This window comes from Barbus barbus, assembly GCF_936440315.1.
Source record: "Barbus barbus genome assembly, chromosome: 24".
In the NCBI taxonomy this organism is placed as follows: Eukaryota; Metazoa; Chordata; class Actinopteri; order Cypriniformes; family Cyprinidae; genus Barbus; species Barbus barbus.
Genome location: NC_136752.1, coordinates 14,455,777 through 14,466,475, shown reverse-complemented (window position 1 = coordinate 14,466,475; position 10,699 = coordinate 14,455,777). Strand labels below are relative to the sequence as shown.

At 37.3% G+C, this 10,699-nt stretch overlaps 1 long non-coding RNA gene across 1 annotated transcript; it reads left to right on the top strand.

Moving 5' to 3' along the window:
* Window positions 1-506: 506 nt before the first annotated feature.
* Window positions 507-9,682, top strand: LOC306843717. Its single transcript, XR_013781864.1, has 5 exons — window positions 507-597; window positions 5,076-6,795; window positions 7,453-7,536; window positions 7,855-8,092; window positions 8,275-9,682. It is a non-coding gene; the product is annotated as an uncharacterized lncRNA (long non-coding RNA).
* The last annotated feature ends 1,017 nt before the right edge of the window (window positions 9,683-10,699 follow it).

Here is a 10,699-nt window from a genome sequence, read left to right as displayed (position 1 = left end):
TTTTTTTTTTTAAAGAATGCCTGTCAGCTAAATATGTTATTTTATACTACAGTATTTATTAAATGTTGTCTTAGTTGATCAAAACAACCAACAGGTAGGCAGGTATTTTTGTATAACCTTGTTTTTGTTTTGTTTTTTCTTCTTTTTTGCTGTTCAGTCATTTTTTTGTGTTTCATAATTATATAACTTTTATTTTTTGCTTTACAATCATGATAAAATATTAAGATGAAAGAAAATTATAAAAATATATTTAAAACAAATAGAGGTTTAGAAGATTTACTACACATAAATTTACTGTAAATCTACCCTGAGTAAAAAGTATGACAACTTGTCCCGGTCTCGCCTACATAATGAAAATGATGTAGGCTAAGCGGTATAAGTCAAATAGTTCAGTTAAAATGACAAGTATTCTACTAAACTAAGAATGATGTTGTAGTGAGACCATGTGGCCACTAGAGTGCGCAATGACCTCATCTGTAAGTGTGTGCGCGTGAGCGTTTCAGCGTGCACTTTTCTCTGTTTGTTAAATGTTGTTGCAGCTGGAATTCTAGCGGCGCCGCCTTGGCCTTACCTTGTGATACCAAAGTTAAACATTGAGTGAGTTTCTGGTTTTACAACAACAGGATATGCAAATATGTGGATTAGGATTGAGAACGTGAGAGGGTGTATGATAGATGCGATATGGGTACTGTGAAACGGTGTTTATTTAAAAGTTCAGTGGTTTGAAAGTAGTCATCTAGGCCTACTTTGGGGAAAACCCCTTTGAATGATATCTCTGGAGGGGGCCAGGAAATAGGGATGTGGCCTACAACCAGTGGCGGAGCCAGGATGTTTTCATAAGGGTGGCCAGGGAGGGGCCAGCAACCAGCCGGGGGTGGCACAGAAATCTTCATTATTTCAATATAAAAATGTGTTTGACTATAAAGTACTAGATTATTTTAGTGCCTAACACACAGCTGAATACAATTAATTTCTACTTATTGAGATATGTGTGAATTATTATATCCAGTAATACTGCGTGAATATGACATTTTTGTATTATTCCTCGTCTCCAGGTATTTTAATAAAGGGGCTCCCTATAGCTTTGCTCTGTCAGTTTGAAAATAAATAAATAATAATAATTGTTCTCTAACATTACATACTCATGGATGCGACATGCAGTTAGTGATAAGAATGTGAAAAAGGCCGGAAGACAATAGCACATAAATGCCAGAATGTAAATTTAGTGGTTTTATGCATTTAAATGGTTTCATTTTCGTTTGTGCTTTTAAAATTAATGAAAAAATAGCGCATATTTTCTAGTAGCTATAAGTGTACTGTGCTCACATTTACTTGCGCATTAAATTACAAATTAAAATACATATCAGCTTGCGCCTTATTGTGATTTGGAATTGCACGATAGCCTATATTTTAGTATGCATTTTGAGAGACGTTCTGAAATGTAATGCATACATGCATTACAGTTTGCAGCTTTAATCGCCTTTTTGGTAATTTCATGACTTAACTGTCGACAGAACTACGTCGTATGCTCACAGTTTCTTGTGCCCTTATTTATGATGTATTTATGATGCTTATTTATATGTTATCAGAGCGTGCGCCGTGAGCACAACGGCTGACAGGACAGGAAAGTTTGTTTTACTGACATATAGCCTACCAGCATCTCATTGTTCTACTGAAGCTCATTTGGCTGGTGTACCTTTTCCGCGCTCTTTTGACTCGCGCCTGACGCTGAAGCGAAGCTGAAGCACGCGTCTGAATAGTCTCCCGTTTGATGTGGATGCCAAAAAAAAATACACCGGTTCCGCGTCTTAATAAATGCATTTCTCGGCAAGAAAAAGGAGACAAAAACTGCAGTTTTGAGCAGGGTGACCAAGCTTAGATTAGTGGTGGCCACGGCCACCCCTTGCTCCGCCCCTGCCTACAATTGAGATGCAGAGGACAGGAGACAATTTACAATGTTTTTATTATTAACATGTTTTATTGCTTCGTTATTTTGCAAACAGAATTTATTTAAAGTGCATAGCCTGTGAGGAGAATTGTGGATGTTTTTCATGGTCTGGTGGAAAGTGTCCAGTGGCTGCACTTCAGTAAAGGTCATCATAAAGGGCCCTTTGCAGCAAGCTCTTGCACACATTTTAGATAGGAAATGTGCTATACGTGATGCCTGATGAAGTTGGTTTTTAAAGGGCCCTGTGTGGGTGTTCAAAAACCGCATTTTGATTTCAGCTTTAATCACTCTTTTGCATTGTGAGTTGGTTTAACACTGAATAGGATACTACAACCATGAGGTCATAATATTTGCCTCACCCTTACTATATACTGTACAATCAGTACTGCATTATCATGATAAATTACCTTTTTTTTTGCACTATAGTATTATGTTACCACTGATTGATCCATTGTTACAAAACACATTTTGGACTGAGAGTGGAAAGCTTAAAGGAATGGTTCACCCAAAAAATGAAAACCTACTGAAACTCATCTTCAGGCCATCCAGGATGTAGATAAGTTTGTTTCCTCATAAGAAGAGATTTGGGGAAATTCAGTATTACATGACTTGCTCACCAATGGATCCTCTACAGTGAATGGGTGCCGTCAGTAGAGAGAAACAGGCAGCTGATAAAAACAGCACAATAATCCACAAGTAATCAACACAACTCCAGACCAATTCAATTAGTTTCTTGTGAAGTTAAAAGCGGCGTTTTAAGAAACAAATTAATCATCAAGGCATTTTAACTTTAAACCATTACTTCTTTCCAAAATAAAGTCCATCTGTCGTTGTCCTCTCACATCAAAATCCAGCCATTTTATTTGTTTTCGCTTGCAAATGGTGCTCAATCTGTGCATATTTCATTCCTGATTCAGACAAGATTAGTTTTTCATTGGAGAAAGCAATATTATGGATAGAAAACTTGATAGATTGAGGTTTACAGTTAAAAACATCTTAATAATGAATTTGTTTCTTACAAACAAACATCTTGTCTTGTCACAAGACATTAATTGATGGACTGGAGTGGTATGGATTATAGTGTTGTTTTTATCAGCTGTTGATGGCACCCATTCACTGCAGAGGATCCATAGGTGAGCAAGTGATGTGATGATAAATTTCTCCAAATCTGTTCCAACGAAAAAACAAACTCGTCTGCATCTTATGGCCTGAGCTTGGGAGCATTTTCAGTAGATTTTTGTTTTTGGGTGAACTATTCTTTTAGGACAACTGATCTGTGGGAGTTTTTGGTAACTACTTATCAAGTAACTTTACAAATCAAATTGTATGTGAACACAAATCCAGATAGATGAGTTATCTAGCTTCAGTGAGCTACTAGAATGAGCTCTGCAACTGCAACATCCAGAATATTATGAAATGTGAGAAAAAAAACTGCAGAGCAAATCATTTGCATGATTCACTTAATAATTCCAAATGTCTCATTTTTTTAATTTTTTTTATTGTAAACCATTCAGTCTTAAATGTCAATTTATTTGCAATACCAGTGTTATGCATGCACAAAAAAAATCTCCTGAAACATCAAGAGCGCTCTCATTATCAATGATTTTTCTGAGCCTCAGTGCAGTAAATTCGATCTAAGATGGCGCCGCAGATGGCAGCTATTGTGCATTGCTCTTCAGTGTTTGTACTGTTTTTGTTTGTTGTTCCTGTTTTTTGTAACTCAAATACGATCAGTTTTACCAGGGATGACCTGCTGAACATTCGGCAGAACACACCACAAAATCTTTTACTGGATTTTGACTATTCAGACGTTTTGCTGGACATTGTAGTTGGCAAAGCCGTAGCTCTGGTGAAACGCTTCAGGAGGACACGCAGACGGGGGAAACGAGCATGCACGCTCGTGAAGCTTCGTCAGCGTGGATTTCGAATGCCGTTCAAAAGAAGGAAAGAAGGAAAGCACCAGGCCCAGACGGTGTGTCACCAGCCTGCCTAAAAACCTGTGCTGATCAGCTGGCCCCCATCTTCACACAGATCTTCAACAGATCACTGGAGCTGTGCGAAGTTCCCTCATGCTTCAAACGCTCCACCATCACCCTGTCCCAAAGAAACCCAAAATTACTGGACTTAATGACTATAGACCTGAGGCTCTAACGTCTGTGGCCATGAAATCATTTGAAAGACTGGTTTTGGCTTATCTGAAGGACATCACTGGACCCCCTGCAGTTTGCCTACAGAGCAAACAGGTCTGTGGATGATGCTGTCAATATGGGACTGTACTTCATCCTGCAGCATCTGGACAGACCAGGGACTTATGTGAGGATCCTGTTTGTGGACTTCAGCTCCGCTTTTAACACAATCATCACGTCCCCTCTCTGTCCTCACCTCCGTCTGCCAGTGGATCAAAAGCTTCTTGACAGACAGGCAGCAGCTAGTAAAGCTTGGTAAATTCACATCCAGCACTTGTACCATCAGCACTGGAGCTCCTCAGGGCTGCGTTCTCTCCCCACTGCTCTTCTCCCGTGTGGTGTCATCTGCAAACTTCAGGAGCTTGACAGAGGGGTCTTTAGATGTGCAGTCGTTGGTGTAGAGATTAAAGAGCTGGCTGTATGGTGCAATCTTAACAACCTGGAGCTTAACGCTCAAAACTGTGGCGATGATCGTGGACTTCAGGAGAACCCCCCCCCCCCCCCCCCCCCACACTCACATCATGAACAGCACTGTGACTGCAGTGGAGTCATTCAGATTCCTGGGCACCACCATCTCTCAGGACCTTAAGTGGGACAATCACATTGACTCTATTGTGAAAAAGGCCCAGCAGAGGTTGTACTTTCTTCGCCAGCTGAGGAAGTTCCACCTGCCACAAGAGCTGCTGAAACAGTTCTACTCTGCCATCATTGAATCCATCCTCTGCACTTCAATAACTGTCTGGTTCAGCTCAGCTACCAAATCTGACCTCAGAAGATTGTATTATTCTTTATTATCTGTGTCCTGTCCTGTTGCTGTCTTTCTGTTGCACTGTGGAGCTTCTGTGTAAACATACTTGGCCATTAAAGCTCATTCTCATTCTCTCATTCTCAGTACAGAGTCAAAGGCACTGAAACTGTCTTTATCTGCTTTTGCCTTCCAGGGAATGGGAGGTGCTTCCAGCAAACCTGTGCGTGTGTGCGTATGTATATATGCAAACTACAAAGCTGCATAGTATCACTTGACAGTTCTATGCAAAAGAGGAACCAGCGAAAGATCGATACAGGGTGGAGTGTGTGAGAAGGAGAGTATTTGTTTTCAAATAGTATGGATGCCCATGGACCACATAAAAAATATCATGCTTTAGTAAATCATAATTATGACAGGGATGATGATGGGATATAAAGTCATAATTATGTCATAGGTTGAAATCATGACCAAAACAGTTATGACATAAATTGAGATAAAATTATAAATAATTATGAGATGAAATGTCAACATTGTGAGTCATCGTTACGATATATAAAGTAAAATTCTTGAGATACTGAATCATAATTATGAGATAAAAGTCAAACAAATGGCACGATTGACATGAAAAGTCATAATTAGATAAACATTTTCTTGCAATAGCAATAATTTTGATCAAACAATTAAATATATGTATATGTTTTTGTCATTTCAGATGCATCTGAAACGTCATATCATTGATATTGCCTAACAAGTTAAAGTAAATGCGTTAGAAAACTGCACGCTTTCAAGGACGTGCATTTAATCCATGTGCAGAATGTAGTCACACACCGGACGAGAACGCAGCAGCGTTTAGAGCAACTCACAGGTTTTGCACCCAATTCAAGAAAGCAGTCCAAAACAGTTCATATAAAAGCCCATTTCAGGAATGAACAAAGTTGCATCGATGAGTTTGAAGTATGATGTTTGTTTGACAAACAATTAGCTCCCTATATAAAGCATACAGACAGAAAGACAAATGTTGTGCGTAAAGATACACAATCTTTCAGCCTAGGATAAAGTCATGAACATCAACAATAATTCGAGACAAATATAATGTGAAGTCTTTTTTTTCTTTCTTTTTTGTGGCACTCTATGGAAGTGGCACTCTGGTGCAGCAGGATTTGGAACATGAGTCCCGAGTCGCTGGGAAAGTCTTTAACTTTAAATTAATGATTTTCAACTGAATGTACAAATCAAACTATTAGCTGAAATATCCACAAAATAAAAAACAACCCTGATATAAGAGCGTGCAGTTTATCTGTCAATCAGATGCACGGGAGTTTCGTTACTACAGCAACAGCAGAGTATTCTTTCAGAATCATCCTGGGTCCAATTCGATTAATATTAAAATGTGTGATTAAGACACCCAGCACTCTGATGCTGATGATGTTGGTTCACAAAATTAAAATTGTGTAATTATTGTCTGTTAAACATATTATTAAAAACAAAAACAAAAAAACCTGTGAACTATATGAATTATAACCCCGCGGGGGGGGGGGGGGTGTTTGTGTCCCCACCAATGTCGAAAGTAAACCTACACCCTTGCCTGAGGCTAAATAAACTGTTGTCACATATTGGATCGTTTATTATGAAAACTGCATCTATCCTGAACAGTTACAACCCTAGGTAACTTAGTAATATGATGCGGCTAAGTCATAGTAAATTATATAAATTTACTTTCTATAAATTTAGCTAAAATCACATGGTGGACCAAAACATCACTGTCAAGCTTTCCTGCTCAGCTTCCAGATCATTGTATCAGTGGAACATAAGCTGTAATGTGTGAATGTAATACAAAGTATTAAAAAATGATTTTTAGTTTCAGGCCTTGTGGAAAGACTGGAGATCTACAGCAGATAAGCATGGCAATTCAGGTGTGGAACAAGTCAACTTTTGTTATTATCATTATTATTAATATTATTTCAATCTAGTCAATCTAACAAGTCCTCTAATGTCATATGGTAGTACAACAAATTCTGTATTTTCTTTACATGCAGCTGTTTCTTTCTTTTTTAAATGGTTCTTCTTTTTTGTGTAATTTTCAGTTCCTATGTGGTAAGGGGTAAATAAATAAACCAAGAACCATTTAAAACAGGGGTATCAAACTCAGTTCCTGGAGGGCCACAGCCCTGCACAGTTCAGTCTTAACTCTAATTAAACACACCTGATCCATCTAATCAAGTAGGCTTTATGAAAACTACATGGGGCAAGGTTGGAGCTAAACTCTGCAGTGCTGCAGCCCTCCAGGAACTGAGTTTGACGTCCCTGATTTAAAACCAAAATCAGTGTAAAACAGCTGCATGAAAAGATGTCTGTGAATTTTATTGTATGAGGGGAAGCACTTTTAAAGAAATCTACACTATGTATTGTAACAACAATCATTGTCATTTTAAGCTGAAGCAAACATTTAAACCGTAGTGCTTTGTTTAATTAACTAGAACCATATGGATGACCTTCATGCTTTCTACATAACATTTTTGAATAATCAAAATGTTGTTATACCCACTCAGATGCATTTTATGCCTCAACAGATCTTGGACAACTTTCAAAAAAAAAAAAAAAGAATTCCAAAAGTGGTCTGTGGAAGAAAGAAATACACCTTGGAAGGCATGAGGGTGAGTAAAACATAAGAGAATTTTCATATTTGGGTAGGGCTGTATCAAAAACTGTCTTGTTGTTCAATACCAAATTTAATACTTCAACGTTAGTCAAACAAGCATGGAGAATGCTTGATGTGCCTAAATGAAGTGCTGGTGATTGGCTGTGGCGAGGCATCAAGGGGGTTAAGAGTTTGAAAAATTCAGGAATGTTTTAAGTATGTTATTTTTTTTCATATGAAAACAAACATTGTATCAATAAAACACTTCATCAGACAGTTGTGTTCATTTAATAAAAATGAATGAGTCATGTTCAACTTCTGCTTTCTCACACAGAACAACCACCTGGACAGTAACTAGTCTGGGTTTAAAAGAGGCCACTCAACTGATACTGCCCTGTTCTTGGTTATTAAAGCTCTGTGTCTGGCAAGAGCTGCTTCTAAGTCATCTGTACTAATTTTGCTGGATCTGTCTGTGGCTTTTGGCGCAGTTATCCACCTGATTGTTCTATCTACCCTCTTGACAAAGGGTGTCTCAGGAACTGCACTCCAGTGGTTCAAGTCTTAACTCTCAGGTAGGTCCTTCATGGTGTCAGGGTGAGGTTTCCAAGTCGCAACATCTTGCTACTGGTGTGCCTCAGGGCTCACAACAGTTCTCCTCTCGGTGTACGTATCATTACAATGGGTCTTGTCATTCAGAAACATGGCTTTTCATATTACTGCTATTGTAATGACACATCTCTCCTTTTCATTCCAGCTGGATGTTCCGACGGTTGTTGCTCACATCTCTGCCTCCTGGACAGAAATGTCTTTCTTGCCAAGACTGAACTGCTCATGTTTTCTGCCAACCCAACCTTGGTGTTACAGTTGACACATATAAACTTCACTGACCACATTGCACTGGCCCGATCCTGCAGATTTTCCCTGTACAATACTAGGAAGATCAGACCCTTCCTGATGGGGCATGCTACAGAACTCCTTGTCCAAGCTCTTGTTCTCTCCAGACTGGGCTATTGTACTGCTTTCTTAGGAGACCTTCCAGCATGTACTACCAAGCCTCTGCAACTAATCCAGCATTTGGCACTGCGAGTGGTCTTTAACGAGCTGAAGAGAGTGCACGTCACAGACCTCATCCCTTTGCACTGGTTGCCAGTAGCCGCTCACATCACTTAACAAAGAGGTAGAAATTCACTTTCACAGACCTTTACTTTGACTGTTTGTTACTGTTGTATTAAACTGCCGAACTCTGCCCATTTTCAAGAAATTAGTTTTGGTTTGTTTATATAGCTATAGCTTCTTACATTTTTAGTTCTTGTTCTTTTCTAAATAGCCTACTGTTAATTGAAAGGATTTGTTGTGGAGTGAGGGGAACTAAAATAGCCTAGCTATGTTTACAGTGTTTATTATAATGTTTGTAATTCGCGTTAGCCTATTTCTGAATGAAATAATAAAATTCAACTTTTTTTATTATCTCTCCCTCTCTCTAAAAAACATTTTTTTTTTAATACATGTAGCTTATTTTAACCATGCAGCAAACCTTTTAAAATATTTTTATTAAATTACTGGAAAAAAAGTGACTTTAAACCGTTTAACTGATTGTATTTATCGGTCAAAATTCGTATCGGTCAGTAAATGGTTAAAATGAACATCCCTGCTCTGATTATGTTCTGAAAGAAGAAAGTCATATACACAGAGGATGGCTTGAGGGTGAGTAAATCATGGGATAATTAATTTTTTGGTGAACTATCCCTTTAATGCTAACACTTTCTGTTTATAAAAAAAAACTGCTATGTCTACTGTGTTAGACTAACTGGGACTTTGTATGTTGCTTTTGATAAAATGTCATTGTAAATGTATAAAGGTATACAGAAATTGCCATTTAATGTAGGTATTATTACATGCTCAGTCTAAATTATGTACTGAATGTATTTCCAATAATTTAATTATTCATTTAACTTGACATACAATGCTTCTGTACAATAACTAATACTGTGAATGTGCAGGTACCTTTAAGTACAGAATACATTGTTAATTTTACAGAAATTGGCTGAAAATGGTGCTTTTTTCTATATACATATTTCTAAGTACTTTGCTCATTTCTCTACTGTCCACACATTTTAAACTGTAATATTTCTGGAAAATTAACAATTAAAATGTGTATCTACAGACATTTGTCTTTATTACGAATTTACAAAATTTTTATACAACATTTCTTGGTTATTGTAATAATATCTGTATTTTAATGAGATTATTCTAGGTAGACATAAAATAACTTATAAATACCTTTTAATTTACAGAGATTGGTTGAAGTTGTGAGATTGTTTCTGTAAAAAGGATTGATTCTGTAAATATACAAACCTTTTTTTGTAAATATGTGCTTACTGCAATTTTTTATAAGTTATTTCTTAGTTATTGTACATGGAAAAACTGTATTTTTAAAGTAAATTACTGTAGATGGATAGATCAGTTTTATAAAATAACTCATTAAAACTTTAAATTGATGGCGATTAACCTGAAAGTTGGTTGTTTTTCTATGTAATTTGACATAATTTATCAGTTTTTCCATAGTTTAAAAACAAATTATCAAGAGTAATACACTGAAATTGAATGAATTTTGACTGTAAAGTCTATTCTGTATTTTTACTTTTTTTTTTTTTTTTTCTTGTAATTTTGTGAAATGGTTATTTTCTGTAATTTAACGGAATGTCTGGAAGCCCTGCTGTCAGCCTTTATACAGTTTTTTTTTTTTTAGTGTAGAAAATAACTTAATATATTTTCTTAATAACTTTTCATGCTTGAACTGCAAAGCTTCCCCAAAATACATAAACAAATATCATAGCTTCACCCAAAAATAGTCATATTAGCCACACCTATGTGTCTCTTGTTAAGGTGGCGGTGGAAATCGACTGTGTATAACCGTTTTCTCACAATATCTTGTTGATGACAGTTATAGTCCCACCTAATTGATCCATCGTTCAACAATCATCCTGCCTGCCCAGACCTGCCTAAGGATGACATCATCACTCAAAATAAAGCTCGAGCTTATTCATATAGCGTAGCTAAACTGATGGCATGAACGGGTGAACAAGTGAGTTCAACAGGTCTTGTAAACATGACCTCACCATATGTGTTTACCTGTCAGCGGTACTTTTGGGGACTGAGCTCAGCTATCATTTATTAAT